The 20,935-nt window shown below is 39.3% G+C and overlaps 1 long non-coding RNA gene across 1 annotated transcript; it reads left to right on the top strand.

Moving 5' to 3' along the window:
- Window positions 1–11,088: 11,088 nt before the first annotated feature.
- On the top strand, window positions 11,089–17,502 carry LOC124215519 (uncharacterized). The gene is made up of 3 exons (XR_006882373.2): window positions 11,089–11,505; window positions 16,647–16,796; window positions 17,236–17,502. It is a non-coding gene; the product is annotated as an uncharacterized lncRNA (long non-coding RNA).
- The last annotated feature ends 3,433 nt before the right edge of the window (window positions 17,503–20,935 follow it).

The following is a 20,935-nucleotide window of genomic DNA, read 5'->3' as shown; positions in this document are numbered from 1 at the left end:
CTACCGATACGAAAAATACCCAAGACTTGATGATACAGGTGCTCATTTACTGAATATAGAACGGATTCTATTTAACGACTATCGAGTCGCGTGTAACGTATAAGATATAAATGCTCACAGAGATTAATCACCTCTCAATTTTTTGGTACATCATATATAAATTCTAGCAACGTTGATGTACATTTTCCGAATATCCGTATAGTTGTCTTATGTCGTAAAAGATGGTCATCCCTTTTTTTAAATTTATTACGGCGCCATTCGGACCGATGAGTTACGGTACGATGGTTTGTCGGCCTCCTATAGGCTCGATTGAAGTACAACTTCCCACAAATTTGGGGAATGAGTTATATCCCTTCCTCGGTCAACAGGTATAAATTTCTCTCCCGTATTGTGCGTAGCCTTTCTTTGTTACCCGTGTTTCAGTGGATATAACAGTTCCATTTACATCCTCACTTGCCAAGCGCCACATTAGAAAATGCCAATAGTGACTTTGACCAAAACGCTGAGCAAATATTTGTCGAATACACCCTATAATTTGATGCCAAAATACCACAACGTTTCGAGGAAACATTATAAAAAGATACAACATAATCGGGTCAGCTTGGCATCGAGTCACCACAAGAATGGTTCGTCTTTTTCACTGATGAATGGTGTACTGCTGAAACCAAGCTAATTACGGTATGAAAGAGTTTCTGAGATTGTGAGTTCCTATAACACACTACACGCGCGAAACAGAAAAGGAAATTCGGTTCGCCTGAATTTCAATTCAGCATGAAACAAATGAATATCAGAATCCAAGATGTGATGTAAGGATTGATCAGAAACAGGTTTCGAATGTATCATTGCTATGTAATACGACTTGCCTCAAATTTTTCACGCGACTGCATCATCTTCGCAAAAGCTTCTTCTTACTCCGTTACGTTCGCCTACCTATTTTATGCCGCAACTCGGTTGTACTGAAAAACATTCGAGTTCCACTTCATCGTCATTTAAACACAAGTTACACGCAATGTTTTACTTGGTTTCGTAGATCGGGAATGTTTTTCGTACAAACTTGTTAGTATCATTACAATATAGTAGGCACACGTAGGGCACAATGGTACATACGTATGTGCATTAGTTTTTGTCCCAGTTACTCTAACGGAATGGTGTCAATTACATAAGAGGCATAGCCGCGAATGAACGAACGGAAAGGCAACAGCATGGGAGAGACTTGTAGCTATTGGGTATAGTGTGCCTGTGATAGGTGCGACACGTTGATTGTGAGCCGTCGTGAATACGTGAGGCGCTGAACGCGCGGTACCTCCACCTATCAAATATACACACGCATATCTGCCGTACGTAGGTACATACAGGCATGTATAATGCGCATAAATAGCGAACGGTGGTATAGGCCTGTGACGTGTACGTATTTCATGTACGTGAAACCGCGAGTCGCAGAGAGAGAGAGACGGGCGAAGATGAAAAAAGTGAAAGTTTCAACGGGAGCGTTGGAGTCACTTATATTACACCGCGCTGCGTTCCATTTTAACGAATTTTAGTAAATTTTATCTCGCCGCGTAGACACAGCGGCCTGCTGTGTTTTCAAACAAATTCTACAGGTACGTCCTTTCTTGTGGTCTGACACACCCGAGATCACATGCGGGCGGATGACAAGAATTTCAAACACGAGAAAAATTGATTTGTTTGCTCCTCGATGTGCGGAATTATTTCAGTTACACAACGTACGAAGTACACGCATTCGATTTACAAAAAAGTCCAATGTACAGATTTACTTCGACTTGCGTGCAATCTTCTTCTTTCTTTCCACTTTCTCCGTCATCAGCATGCAGAACTCTAGAGATTTGGTTTGACGACCCAATCGATAGTGATTTACGATTTGCTGTGCGATTTTGCATGTAACCTATCAGAGTAAGAGGAGACGGAGATCCGCGGGTAGAAATGCAGATGGCTGGATGTGATCCGCGTCCACGGTTCTCGATCGGAACCGATCCTAGATATTTATCCCCTGCATGTCCTTTATTACTCATGTATATCTGTTCATTTATTCCCGCGCATTCTCATTCATTCGCCGTTTGTTTGATCTTAATAAGGTTCTACCGGCTTCGATAGACGTCCGTGCCTCCCGTGGTTCTAGTTGATCACAACGGCGATACGCCGTATATTACGACAATAAATTGAATCGCGCATTCGTGCCACAAATATCTTACGGAAGGCTATAAACTAAGATTGGTTATTATATAGACTAGCGGATTGATATACTAAATGGCCTCTTGTCAGGCTCTGCATAGTTATGCTCTATATATTCCTGAGCCGGCATGCATGTATTACGTCAACATTATTCAATAGAAACAATAGTCGTCAGGGTGAAATAATTCACTTATACATATCACCGGTCGATCGCCTATCGCCTCCTAGTCGATTATACTAAAAAATCGTTAATACGTACGTAATCCGATGAATTCTCTTTCTTCATTCAATCATATTCGTCATGTTTTTTTGTTTCAGGTTCGAAATTACACGGTTGTCGGGGAAAATCACAAAGCTAAGAGCAAGAAATCATAAACGATAGCAGCGGAAACTCAGACTCATTACTTCTACAAAGTGACAAATATTATTTATCATCCCTTCCCCTAATTTTTGACGAGTAGTACGTAGCAGTTGTATTAACGTTATCGATGCCCAATATTGACATTGTTATCGATACTATTATCTGTAAATACTACAGTATAGTAGTAGTAAACAACGTGTACAGGTACGGGTATCGTCCCGGCACTTTCGCTGTTAAAGTCGCAAATTCGGCGCGCGATGCACATATCGGACATCTTCGTCGTCAATGCCGAATGCATGTCTGTACGTTTATCTAATTTAAACTAAATTTACATCCATCCATAGCCAGTGGTTCATGCACGTTCCGGGGCTGGGTGAAATTGGTCTGGTAAACATGGAGCATCGTTTCACTCGCCAGGGCCACTTACGATGGTCCGCGTAGTTTCGATTCTTCCTTTCTATTTCAACGAGAAGTTTTCGTTCCTGTAAATTGGCAACTCTCCCGCGGTCCGCTGATACGCGAAGCGCGACTTGCCAAAAATCGTCTGCAGTAGTACGGGTCAGGCTGCGCTCATCCACGCAGAATACTTCGCGCGTCTTGCGAGGTGGGATTATAAACTGCACAGTGGCTGGATGGTGAAGCAATTTTTATCACACCGTTTTTACCGCTCCCCATTGTGCTGCGCAGAATTTACACTTTCATAGGTATGGGAATGCAAGCGCTACATCAAGCAGCAGATATCAAGCTCTGGGTGATATTAATATAATTGCCCATATATTTCACGAGAGACGAGATTCCGGGTAAGACGTATGTGTGTCACGGCGATAACGTTGAGATAATGAATCAACTGCAAGATAACTCAAGGAGGCCCTTAGCCCTGCATGCGCCCCGTGATACCGAAACTATGCCACGATAAAAATGTATGCGTAAACTCGGTTTTAACACCCAGCCTCGCTTCACTCGATACAACGCCGTCTGCAGCTTACAATCGCGATACGAGGAGGAATATTTTCAATGAACAGAAGCCCTTGAATGACAAGTTTTTAGCAAGGATATGCTAATTGAACTAGAATTGGAAATTTCTTATTTTACTAACGGGAGATCTTTTTGCTTATATATTTATTTTCGCTAGCTAATTGTAAGTTGAATAGAATATTTGCCATCTCAACAAACTCCTCGATATTTAGCTACAGCAACACTGCAAAATTTTTGCCATCTAGAAGAGAAACGAAAAAAATAACGCTGTCGCTGACAACTAACTTTCGTGAGAACTACATACAGGCAATTGCATAATTTGCTATGAAAATTAATATCTAACATTGTCTCTAGTTGTACTTCCGATTTCACGTGATACCCTAGGATAATCGTCAAATGTGATAATCGTTGAAGAATCGCTCACTGCACGGTTGGATAGAGAGAAAACTGCGAAGCTTTCCTCAGGAGGTACAATTTTATTCGTAAAATTTGTACTTGCAGTGACGGAAACTGTTGTAGCCATTAGATATCTACCAGAGATAAGGCGTTTCGATACCTTCACGATAAAGAAGGCACTCCATCCCTTTGACCAAGATTGTGAATCACTCGGTACACTACCAAGAACGGGTCCAAAACGCGTTTACTAATTTTTATGCCAGATGTACAAAAACTTGAGCTAAAATCAAAGAAACAAGATACTTGTCATTCTGTACATTTATTCATAGAGATTATCGATGAACCCTCAAATTCTCTAGGCGAATGTTCGCGATCCGAGAAGATAGCCGGAGGGATAAAAGGATCGAGCGAGAGGCGGATAACCTTGACCTTCAATTGCCGAGGAATTATGCGTAATACATTGCTGCAAGGCATACGGTGAACAAGATACTCCGGCCGATGCTTCCTGGAGACTGCACTGTTTCACAATCATCCTTGAAGCACAACCGTCCGCGACATTCGGAGCTAGGCACATACTGTGCAGGTCGTACCATGGCATCTTCGCAGGATCCTGCTGTTTTACAGTCGAAAACAACTAGCGATATCGTGATCACCGAACGCCTGTACAAGACATTTGGGATTTTTTTTTACGAATTCAGTGCCAGAAACTAGCGATGATAATTACAAGTTTCAGAACAGTTTCATCTATAAGTGTAAACGCAAACGGATTTTGAACACATTTAGGAAATAGTGGCATGGATTATTTCCAGCTAACTCCAATTATCGACTATATATGATTTTATTTGACCCAAATATCGCATTGTCGGAACAAAGACGAATGTTTAACTAAATTTTACGGCATAAAATTGCTCCACCATTGGTATTATGTTAGTTTGTACTACAACAGATTGGAATATTTCCAGGAGTTTTAAGTGCTGCCGAGTCGAAATATAGCGCCTACGTTTCACCGTACCAAGGTTCGTATAAACCTACTTCGAAGGAAACTCAACCTAGAAATCCTACCCTCTGACTCTTTAACTCCTAAAAATTTCAAAACAAACCCTACTTTAACGCTGTCAGTAAACGATAGAACCTATTTCGACGCTATTCGATCTACGGCTCCTATAATGGACCTGTAACTCTTCCTCTATAGATATATTACTACAGCGAGGTTCAAGTGTTCGCAATGAATAATCAAAGGGCTATTTGGACATGATTTGGATGAGTTTCAGTAACATTTGAACATCAAGTGTTGCATTTCAACAATATTTATTCAACGTTCTTAGGAATACAACAACCTATTAACGAGAGGAGCTCTAAATTAATATAAATGCAGAATTCAAGAATTTATTAATACTTTGAACTGGAATTAAATGATAGTTATAAACTATAAATTTAAAGTAATCAATTATCAAATATCTACAATAAATACAATTATTGCATCAGAATCGATCGACCTTTATCAGCGGGGTAGAGTTTTAAGCGTTGAAAGTGAGTGTCAAGCAAGCAGGTTTAATCGTACCTCCGTAGGGTTAAAGGAGGTTCCAAACAGACCACTCGTTTGAGCTTGAAATTGATAAATCGGTAAATGTCCAAAATTTTTGGCGTCAAAGTAAGGTCTGTTACTGCGTTGAAATACAACCTACTTCACTATTTCTAAAACCTACGTAGGGTTTAAAGTAGGCGCTAAATCTTGACTCGGGCTAGTCGGACGTAACGGTAGGTGCAGGTATATAACAAGTTATAGTTACTTGTCCACTTTTTCCCACCTTTTCCTTCAGACAGGATGCATCCGCGCGTAGCACGGCCGGCGTGGAGCCTGGATATCGAACCGCAAAGACGATTCATCAAGTAACAGCTAAACTATTACCGGGAGTGTAAGCGAGAGTACTCGAAGCCGTAGCTCGACGACCTAGATGCGCGATCGAGCTTGGCGCGATTAAGTCACTCGCCGCGCTCCAATCGACACTCTTTACTCTTACAACCGACTGCAGTCCCATACCTATATAGACCCGATGCCCGCTTCGTGCCCGCATAGCGTGTACGAGTATTAACAAAGTACTTGGGTTCCCTTCCGCTATACGTACATTAAATAACAAGATACTCGTTACAGATGGGAAGCCATAATTTATTCTTTCAAATCTCATGCTCTTTCCGCCGATCGGTTATTCCGATGCTAATTACTTCACACGTTTCTGTGCGGTTGTGATATCGGTATTACGTGCATAACCTGTTAGCACTTTCGCAAAATGACGGCGTTCCCTCTTCTTCTTGTTTTCACACAAAAATCACTTTTATATTTCTTTTCTCTCTCTCTCTCTCTCTCTCTCTCACTCGCTCTCTCTCTCTCTCTCTGAATGGAATCGTTCGATGCATTGTATGACGTATGATTTATGTGGAACATGCTGCTCTCTGTGTGTGTGTATGTTTTTTTGTACTTACGCCTCTTTGTCTGAGGCCAGTAGTGCGAATCTGGCTTAACCGTGGCGCTATAATTTGACTGTGCTAGTACAGTCTTAATCCTATTGCTTCGGTTCAGCGACCTCTTTCTTTATTTTATACATATCTACAGTCGCTAGGAGGTATCACCCCGCGATCAAATAAATATCCTTCCACCTATTTATCTGTCTATTTATCTATCTCTCTCCCTCCCTCTTTGCCTCATTGTCGACCACCGTTTTCATTTCTGTCAGTATAATCTTGCAACTAGGGCAAAAAAATTAGACTCAATCTATCAAATAGACGTACCAAAAATAGTCGTCTTTTTAAACATGTAACACCACATGTCGTACGTGTGTATACGTATGCAAATCACGTTACAGCAGTTTCACAATCGTCGTACATAACATAAGTTGTATACGTTATCATTATTCATACGTGGGGCATTTTAATCGCTGTTTATTATACATTTAGTTCTATAGTTTTGCTGGTCAGCGGAATTTTAATGTATGCACTGATAAAGTGGTGCCAAAATAGAAACTCGGGTGATGTTGCACTCGCTTCTTTTTATTTTGCACAGCTTAAAATAAACGTAAATAAAAAGGAGAAAAGAAGATGCACGCGATAAAGAGTAACGCTTGAGCAAATTTTGCATCTCATAACTTGCTTCGCGAACAACCCTGAATTGATGCGGAAAAAAAACACGAGTACGACAACGGTATACTGCACACAGCGTGAAAGATACATAGTTATAATCAGCTGATAATTTAGCAGACGATCCGTATTTGTTCGGGGGTTTATTTTCCTGCAGTAGGACTGATAATGGATGAGAAGTGACCCGAGTCGAAATTTAACGCCTAATTTAAACCTCACGCAGGGTTTAAAGATGGTAAAGTATGTTTTATTTCAATGCAATATTAGACCCTGCTTTGACGATAAAAATGTCCGAAAAAAGGTTAAGCCTGCTCGCTTCAAACCCTCCTTTGACGCTCAAAACCCTACCCCGATGATAAAGATCCATCGATTTTGATGTAATAATTGTATTTATTGTAGATATTTAATAATTGATTACTCTAAATCACACTTCTATGTTTATTGTTAATGATAAAAATTTATAGTTTATAACCATCATTTAATTGCAGTTCAATGTATTAATAAATATAGGAATTTTGTATTTATATTAACGTGGAGCTCCTCTCATTAGAAGGGTTTTTGTATTCCTAAGAAGGTTGAATAAATACCGTTTAAATGCAGCACCTAATTTTCCAATGTCATTGAAACTTATCAAAATCATGTCTTAATAGCCCTTGGATTATTCATTCCGAAAACTTGAGTGTCGCTGTAACAATATGTCTATAGAGGAGGAGTTACGGTTCCAATGGAGGAGCTGTAGATTGAGCAGCGTCAAAATAGAGTGTGGTAACTAATGGCACCGCTGCAGTATAAGTATAAGTACCTATACTGTGTTTCCTTGCTGTAATATTAGCAACTCTCCTGAATCAGTGAAAATTCACTGATTTCCAGTTATTAGTACCTATACCACTGAAAAAACCAGTGCATATCTAAAACTAAAAAAAATTCACATTTAGAGAGTACATTCAATCCAAATCCTTTTCAGATCGGTCGAAGTGTTAAGTAGAACCCGCTATTCGATCCGAAGAATGGTCCGGATTCTAAACCCTATTGTGGGGGTCTTACGAGTTCGCTCCGCAGATTACTGTGCAAAAGTGCGAAACGACCCGCACGCGCGCGACTTGCTGCACACTAATAATAGTGCAGCAGCGCTTGGCTCGCTCGGCTTATTATAATGTTGTATGTGTCCTTGGTGCTGCCAGCTGCAGAGTCACGGAAACTAGAGTCAAGGTCGCCTCTTCGATACCTCCGAATAGCCTCTTTGGCCTTTCTTGACCTTTCCATACCCACATCCTTCTGATACGAGAAGCGAGGCTCGAGGTGGAGGTACAGGACTGTGAGTACATCCGAAAGGCGACAAGGCGGGATAAACCGTATTGTCTTAACAAACTTAACAACGAGTGCGTTCCACAGATCGGAATATGCCGATCCACGTCGTGAACGAATCCTCAGAGTTCGTGTACATCAGAAGTCGAAACAGTTGCAAAAACAGCGTGCTAAGCAATTCGATTTCAATAATAGAAAACGGAATAAGAATAAGAAGAAGAATAAAAATCAATCTTGCAATAGCGAATCGTCGCATAACTGAGTATCGAGAAGTTTATTCAACACAATATCATTAACACGTGTTCGTATAACGCACATATGACAATCAGAGAGTAACACTGAACGGTATAAGCTTCAAACAATATACGCGAAGCAATAAACAACCGCCATGTAATGGAAATATCGTAACTGTGATATAATAACGCGATTAATCTGCGGCGTTGACCTCTCTGCTTGGGGTAGTCAACAAAATGTAAAGAAAAAACCGAAGGAATGGAATCGTTTACCGAGCATAGGTCAGCTAGAAGCTGGCCAATCGAGCCAAAGTGCAGACGGGGGTCAAACACGAGGCGTTTTGCCTCGCAATGATACCTCCGTTGCTTGTGTTTATCAATTTATTTTTGACCGCCCTTCTCGACAGTCACGGACAACCAACGTAATATTCCACAGTCGTATCGGTTTGACAATTTGTCCTCAAGTTATCGTCGATTATTCAAAGTTTCCCCCCCTTTATTTTTCTTGTCTCGCCGTGCAATATCAAATAATTTCGAGGCAAGACGTTCTTTGTACCTTAATATCATGAATAATTTACCGTCAAACTCGAAGCTCTGCATTCTATCTGACGGTTGGAAAATTTTCTTGCCAAGTCGCAATATCAACGCAAAATGACTTCGAAGTTTTTATACGTTTCAAATATTACTATCAGCTATACCTTGTATGCAGCGGTCTGAAAATTCTTGCAACATTTTTTTGGGTGGGGGTTAAAACTTGGAATGGCCGATATACCGAAATTTCAAACATGCGAAAAAAAAATAACGACAGATGAATTGTTTGAAATCTTGATTGATGGAAAACCAAGGTCGGCAAGTTGTATGTGATATGTAATATGGGTATATCGAGTATAACTAATTAACTCTGACTGTCAAGTTATCAATCATTTTCCTGCAATTTTTCCGTCACTGGGAATTATTGACGCTCTTCGCGCAGATATCAATTGAACTCTTTGGGAATAATCAATTCGAATCGAACGATTATAGATAATTCATCGTCGCGATAATAATTGCGGCAAGTTTCAATACATGAATTGTGCGGAGTTACAGAGTCCAAGAACGAATTTACGGACTCTCTTACCGAGACTTTATACCCATGAGTGTGTAAATGAGAATGTAGGCATGTGTCACATGTGAAACGGATTTTTCTTCACATTGGATCGAACATTTGAACCCTCATTATTGAAAACAGAAAAATAATCGAGCTTCGTATAATGTCTTTAATGTCTAACAAACTTTTTGGTTAACAATCTACAAACCGCGACTAATATAAATCGTATACGTGATCCAATTACAAACAAAAACTGCATCATTTTAACCATACTTACTGCAGTTTCCTAAATACAACGGATATTACCTATTATATTGAAGAATTAAATTATTGTCATTTTGTGAATTTTCGTCTAGTAACATTTAGTGTAGCGAATTAAGATTTTACTGCAATCATCAATCATACGATGATAAATGACTGAGACTCTCTTTGAGGGGTGACCCTTGTAACAAGCGTCGAAACCGGATAATTTTCAGTAATTACTTTTGGAAAAAGTACTGATGCAATATTAATAATTTTTTGATGTCGACTCATTTACATGTTAAGGAGAGTGTTAAAAAAAAATACGATTCGGTAAAGATATGTCTCTTCGGGCCTTTCGATGGTTTCGTGAGCGGTCAGTCGGTGTAAATGATATTGTAATGATCTGTGGTCTGACGCAAAAAAATGTGCTCATCGACTCTATTATATTAACTTTCATCCGACGGATCTTTTTTTCCTGTTTGGTGATGACAAAAAAATTCATAAAACTTTTTCTTCCCTTTCGGATCAAAAATACGCTATACTATTATTAATACCTATTGAACAAAGAATGAAAAAAAAAACTGTCCATCAAATGGAATGAATATTCCTTTGAATATTTTTACTACAGCTCAAGATATCGTGTACCTACACCGCGCGTTTTGAGAAAAACGTGTTTAAAGTTTGAGCACTAGTTTTTTGAGTAAAAAAATTTAATTATCCATCTTACCGTTAACTTTCAATTCCCGTCTCGCATTGTATATTTATCTTAACCGTTCATTCAGCAGTAAGTGTAAGGTGATTTGCTAGCACCAGAGGCACCAATCCTGGTGTTTTTCGACGTCTTAGATCTCAATGGCCATTTTCCAAATCAGCATAGTTTCGTGTGGCTACGGCATGAGTTTTGGCTGATCATTGGCAGCTTCGGATATAACGTATTGTACGATACATGCATAACGATGTACGTAGGTATAATCCCGGTATGATGCTCTGTTTTTCACTATAAATGATCATAACCACAGATTTGAGAATCGATTATACGGATCATCGTTGATGCTTTCTACGTCTTCAAGACTTTTGCGTGTACAGTCGTGGCTCGAAAAAATGATGCTGTTGTGTACTGACGCAATTTGGAGCAGTTCAACATAATACTCGTGCAATCCCCGAGACATCGTGTCCGCATTTGTTGTTCAGTGCTTCGGTCTCACGGGAAGTAACAGTCAGCACATTTTGTTAAATACACCGAAGGTGAAACACGGCTCGTTCGTTCATTCTCCATTATGGATATACGTACCGGTATACCTACGTCAAGACTCTTGCAAATAATTCCGCCTGTCCGTTGGCAACCGTATCAGCCTTCTCTTGTCGATGTTTGTCTTGGGACCCATGAAGCTGGTCTCCATGATTTGGCTCAGAATTTTCGAAAGAAAGAAACTACGTGGTCAATGAAACGTTATCACCACTGACGGAGAATTGGATATTTTAATAATTTATCAAAGTGTAAGTGCGAGGCTTCCAAATGCAGACTTCGTTTCCAGGAATAACCGATTGAGTCCTACATGCGCAAGTCTCCGTGTGTAAACAAGGTACATGTATAATACACAATGCCCGTAAATCATATTTAAAGTGACAAATACAAGAGGGTTATAATATCGCAAGGAGGGCCGACAGATAAGAGACCCGATGAACATATAAATTCACTATTCACGCGACTGACCTACTGTAAGGTTATCGTAACGGAGTTGTGGAGCAGTCAATTTATTGCTGTTTCATTAACATTATCGATTTAGGTATCCGCAAATTTATTATACACACATATAACAGTATCAAAATTTGCTCATTTAACGGGATTATATACCTAAATTTCTGCAACGAATGTCAAATCCGACGATTCATAACGAGAAATGTCATACGTGACGATAATTTTTACACGTTGAGAGGTAAGATCCTACGAGTTGCATAATATATTCCTATTCCGAAAGCCGCAACGTTATGCGAGAATATTCGAGTTTGTGAATCGAATAATTCAGAACTAGACCCTCATAATTTTTATAGGTACGGAAAATACACATTACGTTGTACAAACAAGTTTTGTATTAATATCCGCGTTCTGACTTTTGAACCCTGGTTACAAGTGTCCGATTTACGTAATACGGGTAATTCCGTTTGACACGAGAATGATTTCCATGGTACACCGATATACGTATGCGGACACTCACACTATGGCGAAAAAGCTGCGCACGCTGAAAGGCATAAAAAATAGCGTATCTAGGCAGTATCTGGCGGTGGGCAAACGATATAAATGATACCTGTATAAATATTGAACTCTTTTTACATGTAATCACACCATTTTTCATCGTTTTTTTCACGCTTCTTCTGGTTATTGTAATCTTGGGTTTTAAAAAAAATCTTGACGGCATGCACATGGCAGGAAATTTTGTACGCGTTTCAAAACGTAATCTATACGCTTACGAATTTTCAAATGTTTACACCAGTTCAAGCGTAATGACGAAACTTGGTTTCTGTCAGCCTAAGGGACAGCATGATTATGAGTAACTTCTTCTTAATTTACATTTTTCAAAAGGGTACGATATTGGATCTGAAATAGAAGTAGAGAAAAACAAATCCCCAGTACAAAAATCACCAATAATTAATTTGACAATGCCCTGCAATCTCCCCGTGTAATAGGTGTATAAATATTGTATAAAACATATATTGTATAACCCAACTATCTATAAAAAATGCACTAATAAATCAGCCGCAGAGGTTTAAAAAAGGTATTCAACTAAGGAAGAAAAAATTAGGAAAAACAAATGACTCCCTCCCTTCCTTCCGTTGGTATTTGTGATGACACAGAAATTCCAAAGAAATCCCCCCTCTCTCCAACCCCCCTTCTGCCTCTTTCCTTTATGCACGGGCGTCGCTCGGAAATTATCCTGAATCACGAGTCACGGTATAATAAGTAGGTTACCTATCGCGTATCCCATAATGACGAATAAGCAAGAATTTTCACAACACGTGTTGAAAGGGGTTTTGGAGGCTGGCTACCTTACTTCCACTCAACTTTTTCAATCAAAGCCTTTTGAATGGGCGCACCGATAACATAAGTCTGCAAAAAAAATTATTTTTTTTTTGTGCAGCATGGGATGTTTGTGGTGCATATTAAGTTTTCAAGTGTGCTGAATCCAAAAGTGACTTCCATTTCCTTCCGTCACGTACGGTATTCTTGTAAAATACAAGGCGTTTGCATGAAAAAAGCATAACAATAATGAAAAAACCACCATTTTACCACATTAAACTAATCAATATTTCTTATAAAATTAAACAAGTAATTTCTCTATGAAATGTGTTTAACATTCCGTGTCCATTCTTTTCGCCTATGAAACGTTTTCTTCTTCTCTTTGGTACACCTCCGAACAGGTTTCCGCTTTCCATTGTCGGTTTCCCTGTTTCTACTTATTCGCGAGTCTCACTCTAATACACATTAAATGGAAGCAAGAAAACACGTTTGCATAGGATTTTTAGAATCAAGAATATGATACCAGTTTTCGAATTAAACGGGAGCTTCACTCCAAATGAAACTACAATCACGAGTTGAAGAAGAAACCAGACGTGATGGAAATTTTTCAGTATTTCCCTCAGTTTCAGTGATTGAAAATCTATAAGAAACGGCATAAAAAAACCCGTGTAGTTTTTGGTTGCAAACCTGCGTTATAAAAATTCTCACGTTCAATAATTAATTCGTCGCCGAAAATGAATTTCTGATGTCTCAGAATGCGCAGGTCAGTTATATGATATCAGCGTGAGTAGAGCACCTGTCCGTCTGCTGGTATGAAGTTTAACTTGAAGATACGTACGAAGTCGACGCAATGGTGATTTCGACACGCGCCTTCTTCCACGATCCATTGTCATATCAGTCTCTTTCGTCGTACGTTCGTTCGCTCATTCATTTCCAGATATAGACAATCGCACGCCTTACGGGACTTATCGATGCGGTTTTTCCAGACATTGCGGCTATTTTTAAAGATGAAAATGTAAAGCGGAATCGAAGAGGATGGAGAAAGTATCCCGCCTACCATTAATTAATAAGAAACTTGTCCAACTATATCCATTTCTCACGATTCAATTTGCAATTTCCTCGAGGGAAAAAGTATTTCACAATTTAAGGCTATATTTGTAACTCAAGTGTATTCCAGACGCGTATTATAATTACATTCAACTCAAGTATAACTGTATTTTGTCGCAGGAATCGACTGATCGCGTCATGGAATAGTATAAAATAATAAACTATTCATCATCTTCCATTTCGTTATCGTTACAGATAAATTAGCGCTCCCCAATCTGAAATGTTCCCATACGCCAGCAGTTTGTTTAGACTAATGTCGAGGCCTAGATTTGACCTCGCTGGAGCTTCCAGGGTGCACGCGGTGTCAGAAAAATAAACCCTTGTTATTCGGTATAGAAGAAGCAAAATACGTTTGTTTCAACAGGTGAATCCTACAAACCTTGATGTTCGAAAGAGGAAAGGTAACATTATGATATGTGAGAGCTATATGCGTACCCATATAGACTCTCTTTCTATACTCACTTGGTTGTTTTGTCAACCTGCATTTTATACAGGCACGTATGTACGTATGTCGAATGAAATTAGCATCAGGTACGATCAATTCATGCAGCCAATGTGGAAAGCGAGAGTCACTCGCCGTCCTAATCCCTGTAATGCAAACTCCAGAAAAGCCTTAAAAAAAAAAGGTAATAATCTACATTCTACAATTTTTACTTCATTTTTAGAGCGTTATGCGAATCACGTTGTATCACGCATGATACACGAGGTAGCTTTTCACTTCCGGGTCTCTTGAGCATTTTCTTTTTTAGTCTTACGATTAGAATCTCTCGACTCGACAATTTGCGGGGAATGACCCGATATCGGTGTAATATTGCGTCATCCTATTCCGTCCAGCGTCAACGCGGACCGATCTAAGATCTTGACCAGCCATGGCTGTGTACGCATCTAAGTATAAGTACAATAATATCGGAACTGCGCAAATGCCATGTTTCGAGCTGTAAGCTTGCAAGAATATCATACAGATTAATCGATGAAATAATGATGTACATTTTTTCAATATCTCTTAATCTCATACAGTTTCAACCGAGTGTGAATCCTTGGAAAGTATTTTTGTTTTAATACGATGAAATATCTGTGGAGGAAAAATGAAGTCAAGAGTCAATCTGCGAATCTTTCGAAATTGAAAACTGGGAAGTGGCTAAATTGGTGTTCCCCGAATTGCCTATCTCTGGTTAGATTGTATTTTTCTCGCTTTTTTTCGACACACAAATAACCCGATATGCGATACGTTAGAGTCTGCATTGAAGTAGAAATTCGAACCGAGATATAATAATGAAATTAAGAACTCGACCTCAAATAAACATCGCCAACTTTTCGTATCGAAATTGATAAATATTCGTTTCATTAAATGATAGCCACAAGGCGAACTTCTGTGCAATTCGGCGCACCATCGTGACGCTGCATTGGGTAAATCAGAGTCCGGTTTGGTAGAAAAGCGTTCTATCGCAGCATTCCAGCGCATAACGAAGGTTCTAAATTACTGCATCACGATATGCGTCAATCACGGAGTTGGACCAGTGCCCCGTTAAGGATATATATTAACACGCGTACACATATATTTCTGTGCATAAGTAGGGGGCACAGGGGAGTAAAGGTTCGGCACGCGTGACCCTAAACTGTGATAACTCGGGCCGGGGTCGTAATCGATGATCAAGCACTTATCGTCTTACAGTCCATCAAATTTTTCCTGACTAGCATCGTCAGGCTCTTCGTTACGCGCGAGCGTTATAAAATGCCGGAAATCCATGCCACGAGCTGAATATATTACTACTCCATGAACTGATAATATTCGACTATTATATTTATCGAGCTTTTCGTTCGACCATACGTAATTCCGTTTAACGCGATCTGGTAATTGGTGAAATGTAGTTGCGGCTGTGCGATTTGACGCAACTATGCATGCTTCGAAATGCAACTCTACGTGTGCGAGAATTTATACAATTGTTGTAAACCCAGGCAATGTTTACTGAATCTGATTATCTTTGCACCTGACGCAACCTGGTGCTGCGAATCGTCACGTGAGGCTCGTCAAACTTCCATGTATCTCAGATTGACGCAATATTCAACAGTATTTCGCAGTGATGGTGAAAAAATCGTAATCGCGGGCTCATTGATAGGGACCCCACTGAAAGTTGTTGTCTTACCGTACTCACGCCCGTATAAGATAAATTTGTATATGTATAGCATGGAGTTGAATATGCACATCACACGTTCGGAATGAGGAGTAAAAATAAATTTTTTCCTCTCCTTTTCTTATTTCCTTATATTTCTTCTTGGAGGTTGAAATGTGATCCGCAACGCCACCACGTGAGCCAGCCGTCGAGTTTGACGTAGTATCTTTTAAACTTCCCCATTTGTTTCTACAATCCTCATACGATCCGGAATCTGGAAACAAACAATTCTCTTACAGATTTTCCGCCACGCGTTGATCATCCGATCCTATTTTATCGTCCGACAAATTTCTTACACATCCGCAAGTATAAATTTAAATATAACATTTCTTTTCCTGCTTTTTTCTATACCCCTCATCATCTAGCCTTATTTGCATGATATCTTATGTACCTCTAGTTTCTTGATTTTACTTTTTACTTTCCATTTCAGTCCAGACAGAATACACAATCGATGAATAACGGTAAGATGTGTCACGATTAAAACGGCTTCGTCAACTCAACAATAAGTTTACGATCAGTGGATATGACTCTTGGCTCTGCATATGACGTCTTCCGAGTTCTGACCGATAACCGGAAAGCAGTAATTATAAACAATGAATATACGCATTATTCGCTTCGCATGTTCGTCCTTCGAATCGATGCAGCTGTCGGGCAAAAGGGAGCAGATTGGAATTATACGCAGCGCGTTTTCCCAACCATTTCCCACATTACTTATACGTATATGCCCGTCTTGGTTGTTACCAATAATTGTTACGGCGATTCCTAGCATGGATATTCTATAAATAACCTTGGCGCAAGATATACGAATGTTAGCTCTTTCCATGCGTGTCTTTCGATCAGACGCTTATCTCGAACAGACATCGAGCGATACGCCGAACTGATAATTGCCGGAAGTTTCTAGCCACACGGTTTATCCCTGCTTCTTTCATTTTACGGTACATTATACTCCCCATGATCCGGTATGCGGTAGGTGCACCCAAGTTTCACAGTCAACAAGTAACAAACATTTTTCCTTACAGATTGTTTCAATAAAAATTGAGTCGAACTTCGGTGGCGAGTCGAGCGGTCTTTTAAGGATAAGCATAGATCTAATTAGCCTATTATTCATCGCTCCAGATCCGAGAATCGACAAAATGTGAAATAAAATTTATGAATGTCAAATGTTAGATGAACAGCGCTGATTGATCGAACATTTTTACTGGATTACCCCTTTTGCGAGTAGTAAAATTTATCTACATTACTTTTTTCATCGTCAAAGATTCGTTGTGAGATCATCTGTAATGATTTCTATAAACTTCTTTTTATAAAATGGTGTATTGGAATGGACAAAGTTCAAGTTTACGTATACATATAGTTATGTAAATTTGAGGGGAACTCAACATCGTCAACCTTGACAGTTGCAATCTAATTGATAATTCTTTAGCACTAACTTCGTGATAGTTATTTATTATTATTATTATTATTATTTTGTTTTCCAAATTCTGTTTCATCATTTGACATAACTTTGTTCCCGAACATTTCAACGTTTCAAATTACGTCCCAGGTTCATCCTGTGTTGTGGGTGCATGAATATCACTCGACATCATTGCATGCTCGTCTTCGAGCTCCTCTTCCATCCAGAGTTAGCGTATTTATAAATGACTAGAAAAATATTTCGTCTATGTATAATGCCTGTGCGAATAAGTGAATGTGAAATCGATCTAAAAGTACGTGTGCTAATGTTTAAATAATCATAAACGGTTATAAATAAGGAGGGGAATCAAGATTAAATCGAGCACATATGTATCACAGCGAACATATAATACGTCAATGGAGAACGTTATGTATCGCGTTATGTATACGCACCCCGGAGAATATGACGGTAGCTACCGAGTTATCAAAATATAACTTCTACCACCACAATCGCAACTAACCGTGGCACCGCTGACCTCGCGACCTGCGATAACGATACCGGTCAACGTATATTTGTGTGTGTATATTATACTCATAAACGGACGAAGACAAAGATTATCGAATTTACATCGAGTATTTTTAGGATGTCAGACCAGCAAGAGTTACAGAAGAATAAATAAATCACAAACGGACAAACAAGCCGAGCGCAATCGATACGTATAATATATAGTGTATACCTATATAAGATGCGGGTATACCGGGCATTCCAACCTGTCAGCATGCATCCATTAGGTACTGATCTCGCCGTCAGCGACTTGTTTTTTTAATTGGCACCATGTAGATCACCTTAGAAAGGTAAAGTGTGAAAAATTCTCGAATTCATCCCAACACCGCAGCTCCTTGATAAACGCGATAGTCTTTTACAGTCCACACTGCAGTTTGGCAAGTTTTTTTATTCTAAATATCTTTTCACACCTAAGCTGTAACGAGATTTGGAATTTATAAGTGCGGAAGACCAGGATGCAATCGATATTTTAAATTATCGAGTCAAAGGTTAACAATTGGCCGCAATTGTCGGAAAAATGTGCAAATTTTCTCGTCTTATTTTTTCAGACACTTCACCTCGTACGACATATTGTATTTATTCGGCGAGAAAATCTAAGGTGGCGATGGTAATATAGTATACATGAAGCAGGCTAAGTTGACACGGAATGTACTATGTGTGTTTTCAACGTGAAACGTTTGAACTCGGTTCAGAGCTTTCATATCTTGGAGCAGAGGTTCGGACTTTTATAATATCATTTCGTCGTGGATTGTTTTAATTTCGCTTTGTTGTTTATCTCGCAAATAATAACCGACGCAAGATCTGACGCGCCAAAACTTCTTTCAACAAACAAATATCTTCCCTCCCATTCTCCTTCGCCGATGTTTTATTTCAGCCTGAAAACGACAACCTCGGTATAATCGCATTTTTAACGAATTGACGACCATGGGATTCTGATTTTCCTTGTTTTCAAAATTAGACAACCATTCAAGCAGTTTGACGGTACGTACGTATGTACAATTATAGTACCGGAGGTCAGATCTCTGCGGCAGATCTATACAAAACAGGTACAACATGTGCAAAAAAATAAAACATGTACACTGCCACTTGTCATAACTCGGGTGATATTTGTTGCCGTGCAAATAGATATTGTTTGGATGAAAATTGCTTGATTCAAACGAGGTCATGCTACTAGCTGCGACGTGAAAATATTTTTAAAAAAAATTTCTCCATCCTGCTGCAGCTATTTTCTTTCTCGCCTTTTTTCTTACCTCGACCCCATACGTTTTCCTTCTCGTATAGGTACGTGCATATGTGCTACGTATGCAAATATCTTTATGCAAATTCAATCGCATAAATGTTTACACTCTGATAAAGTAAAGACTGTATGAATTTTGCGTTCGGGACATTGAGTCAGGCGATAATTACCGGCGAATACCAGCTGAAAAATTAAGAATCATCAATAAAAGTGTGAATAATATATTACGTTCAACATAAGTGCACAATGAGAAAAGAGTTTATTTACCGTTAACAAACGTATATTCGGATATGGTGGAATAAATTTTTTGTTATTATTATCAAATTTCAGTCGAGCTCAGTAATGATCTGTAAAATTTTTTTAACAATAAACAAATCGTATTTGACTCAATTAAAATTTATATCCCCATATCCAAATATACGTTCTTCAACAGTAAATGAACTCTGGTAGAAAAAAATATGGTACAGAAGCCAGTTGATTGTATGATTAAGGCAACGATGGGAAGTGCTAACGAGCAATAAACGTAGACATGTTTGACACTTTTATTTGGCGTTACACACAAAATAAACAATAAAATAAGCTGATGTTTCTTTTTTTTTTTTTTTGATTTTCTTTTTCGTCTCTTCGTTTCGCACCTCGTGAATCCTGCGTGAGAGTTCAACTCCGTGCCTGTCAGATTGTCGCCGACCAATGGCAGAGCTCGTCTTGGCGCCGGACCCCCCGGCACGTGACCCATTCATGACGTATCGTCACTGACCCCACGCTGGGAGGCGTGCTGTGGAATATTGTTGTGTAGCGAATATAACCGCGTGTTCAATAACAACCGCCTCTAACGACATAAGTAATATCTTTTCACCCCTCCGTGCCTTCGGATTCGAAACGTGACGTACGTTCGCGCTGGCCGTACAACATCTCGGTCTTCCCTATCTCTCGTACGCGTTACATACCTATATGTGTAATTGATGAATATGGTACAGTGTGTATGAAGTATTATTATTGTTTCGTCAATCGTTAATATACACATATTGCATGTTTTTCACTTTTATGGGTGATGTACACAATGAGACTCTTCGCTGCTTCGTGCGCGTCACACACCCTATATTCGCTGTGCACAGCCAGTGTGTTATCGATAATTTTTGTTCTATCGCGTGTGTGCAAACTGAAAAAAAATCATTTATTATGATTACCAGAAGATTCTTGTGTCGTAATGAGTATCGTTGGAACAGCGGTTTGAATATCGTGGAAATTACGCTAACGTGGTATATTGCAGCATTGAACCCGTCCGTTTAAATACCTACTACTAATTAAATTTTTCACTCAGCCAAACCCTTAACGTCGATTTATTATTGTGCCATCGTCAAATTATCACAATAGTTACAAGGGAATGTGTTCCCAGCGACTGTAATTCAACTGAATGGTACAATAGATTTTCTGGCTAATTAACTGCGAAGCTTATTGCAATTTCGTACCCAGAACTAAATTTCTCGATTGTAGTGAGAATTGAAAATAATAATTAATAAATGTG

This window comes from Neodiprion pinetum, chromosome 3 (genome assembly GCF_021155775.2).
Source record: "Neodiprion pinetum isolate iyNeoPine1 chromosome 3, iyNeoPine1.2, whole genome shotgun sequence".
NCBI lineage: Eukaryota > Metazoa > Arthropoda > Insecta > Hymenoptera > Diprionidae > Neodiprion > Neodiprion pinetum.
Note: the sequence above shows the minus strand (reverse complement) of the source record. Positions and strands in the feature narration are given on the sequence as shown.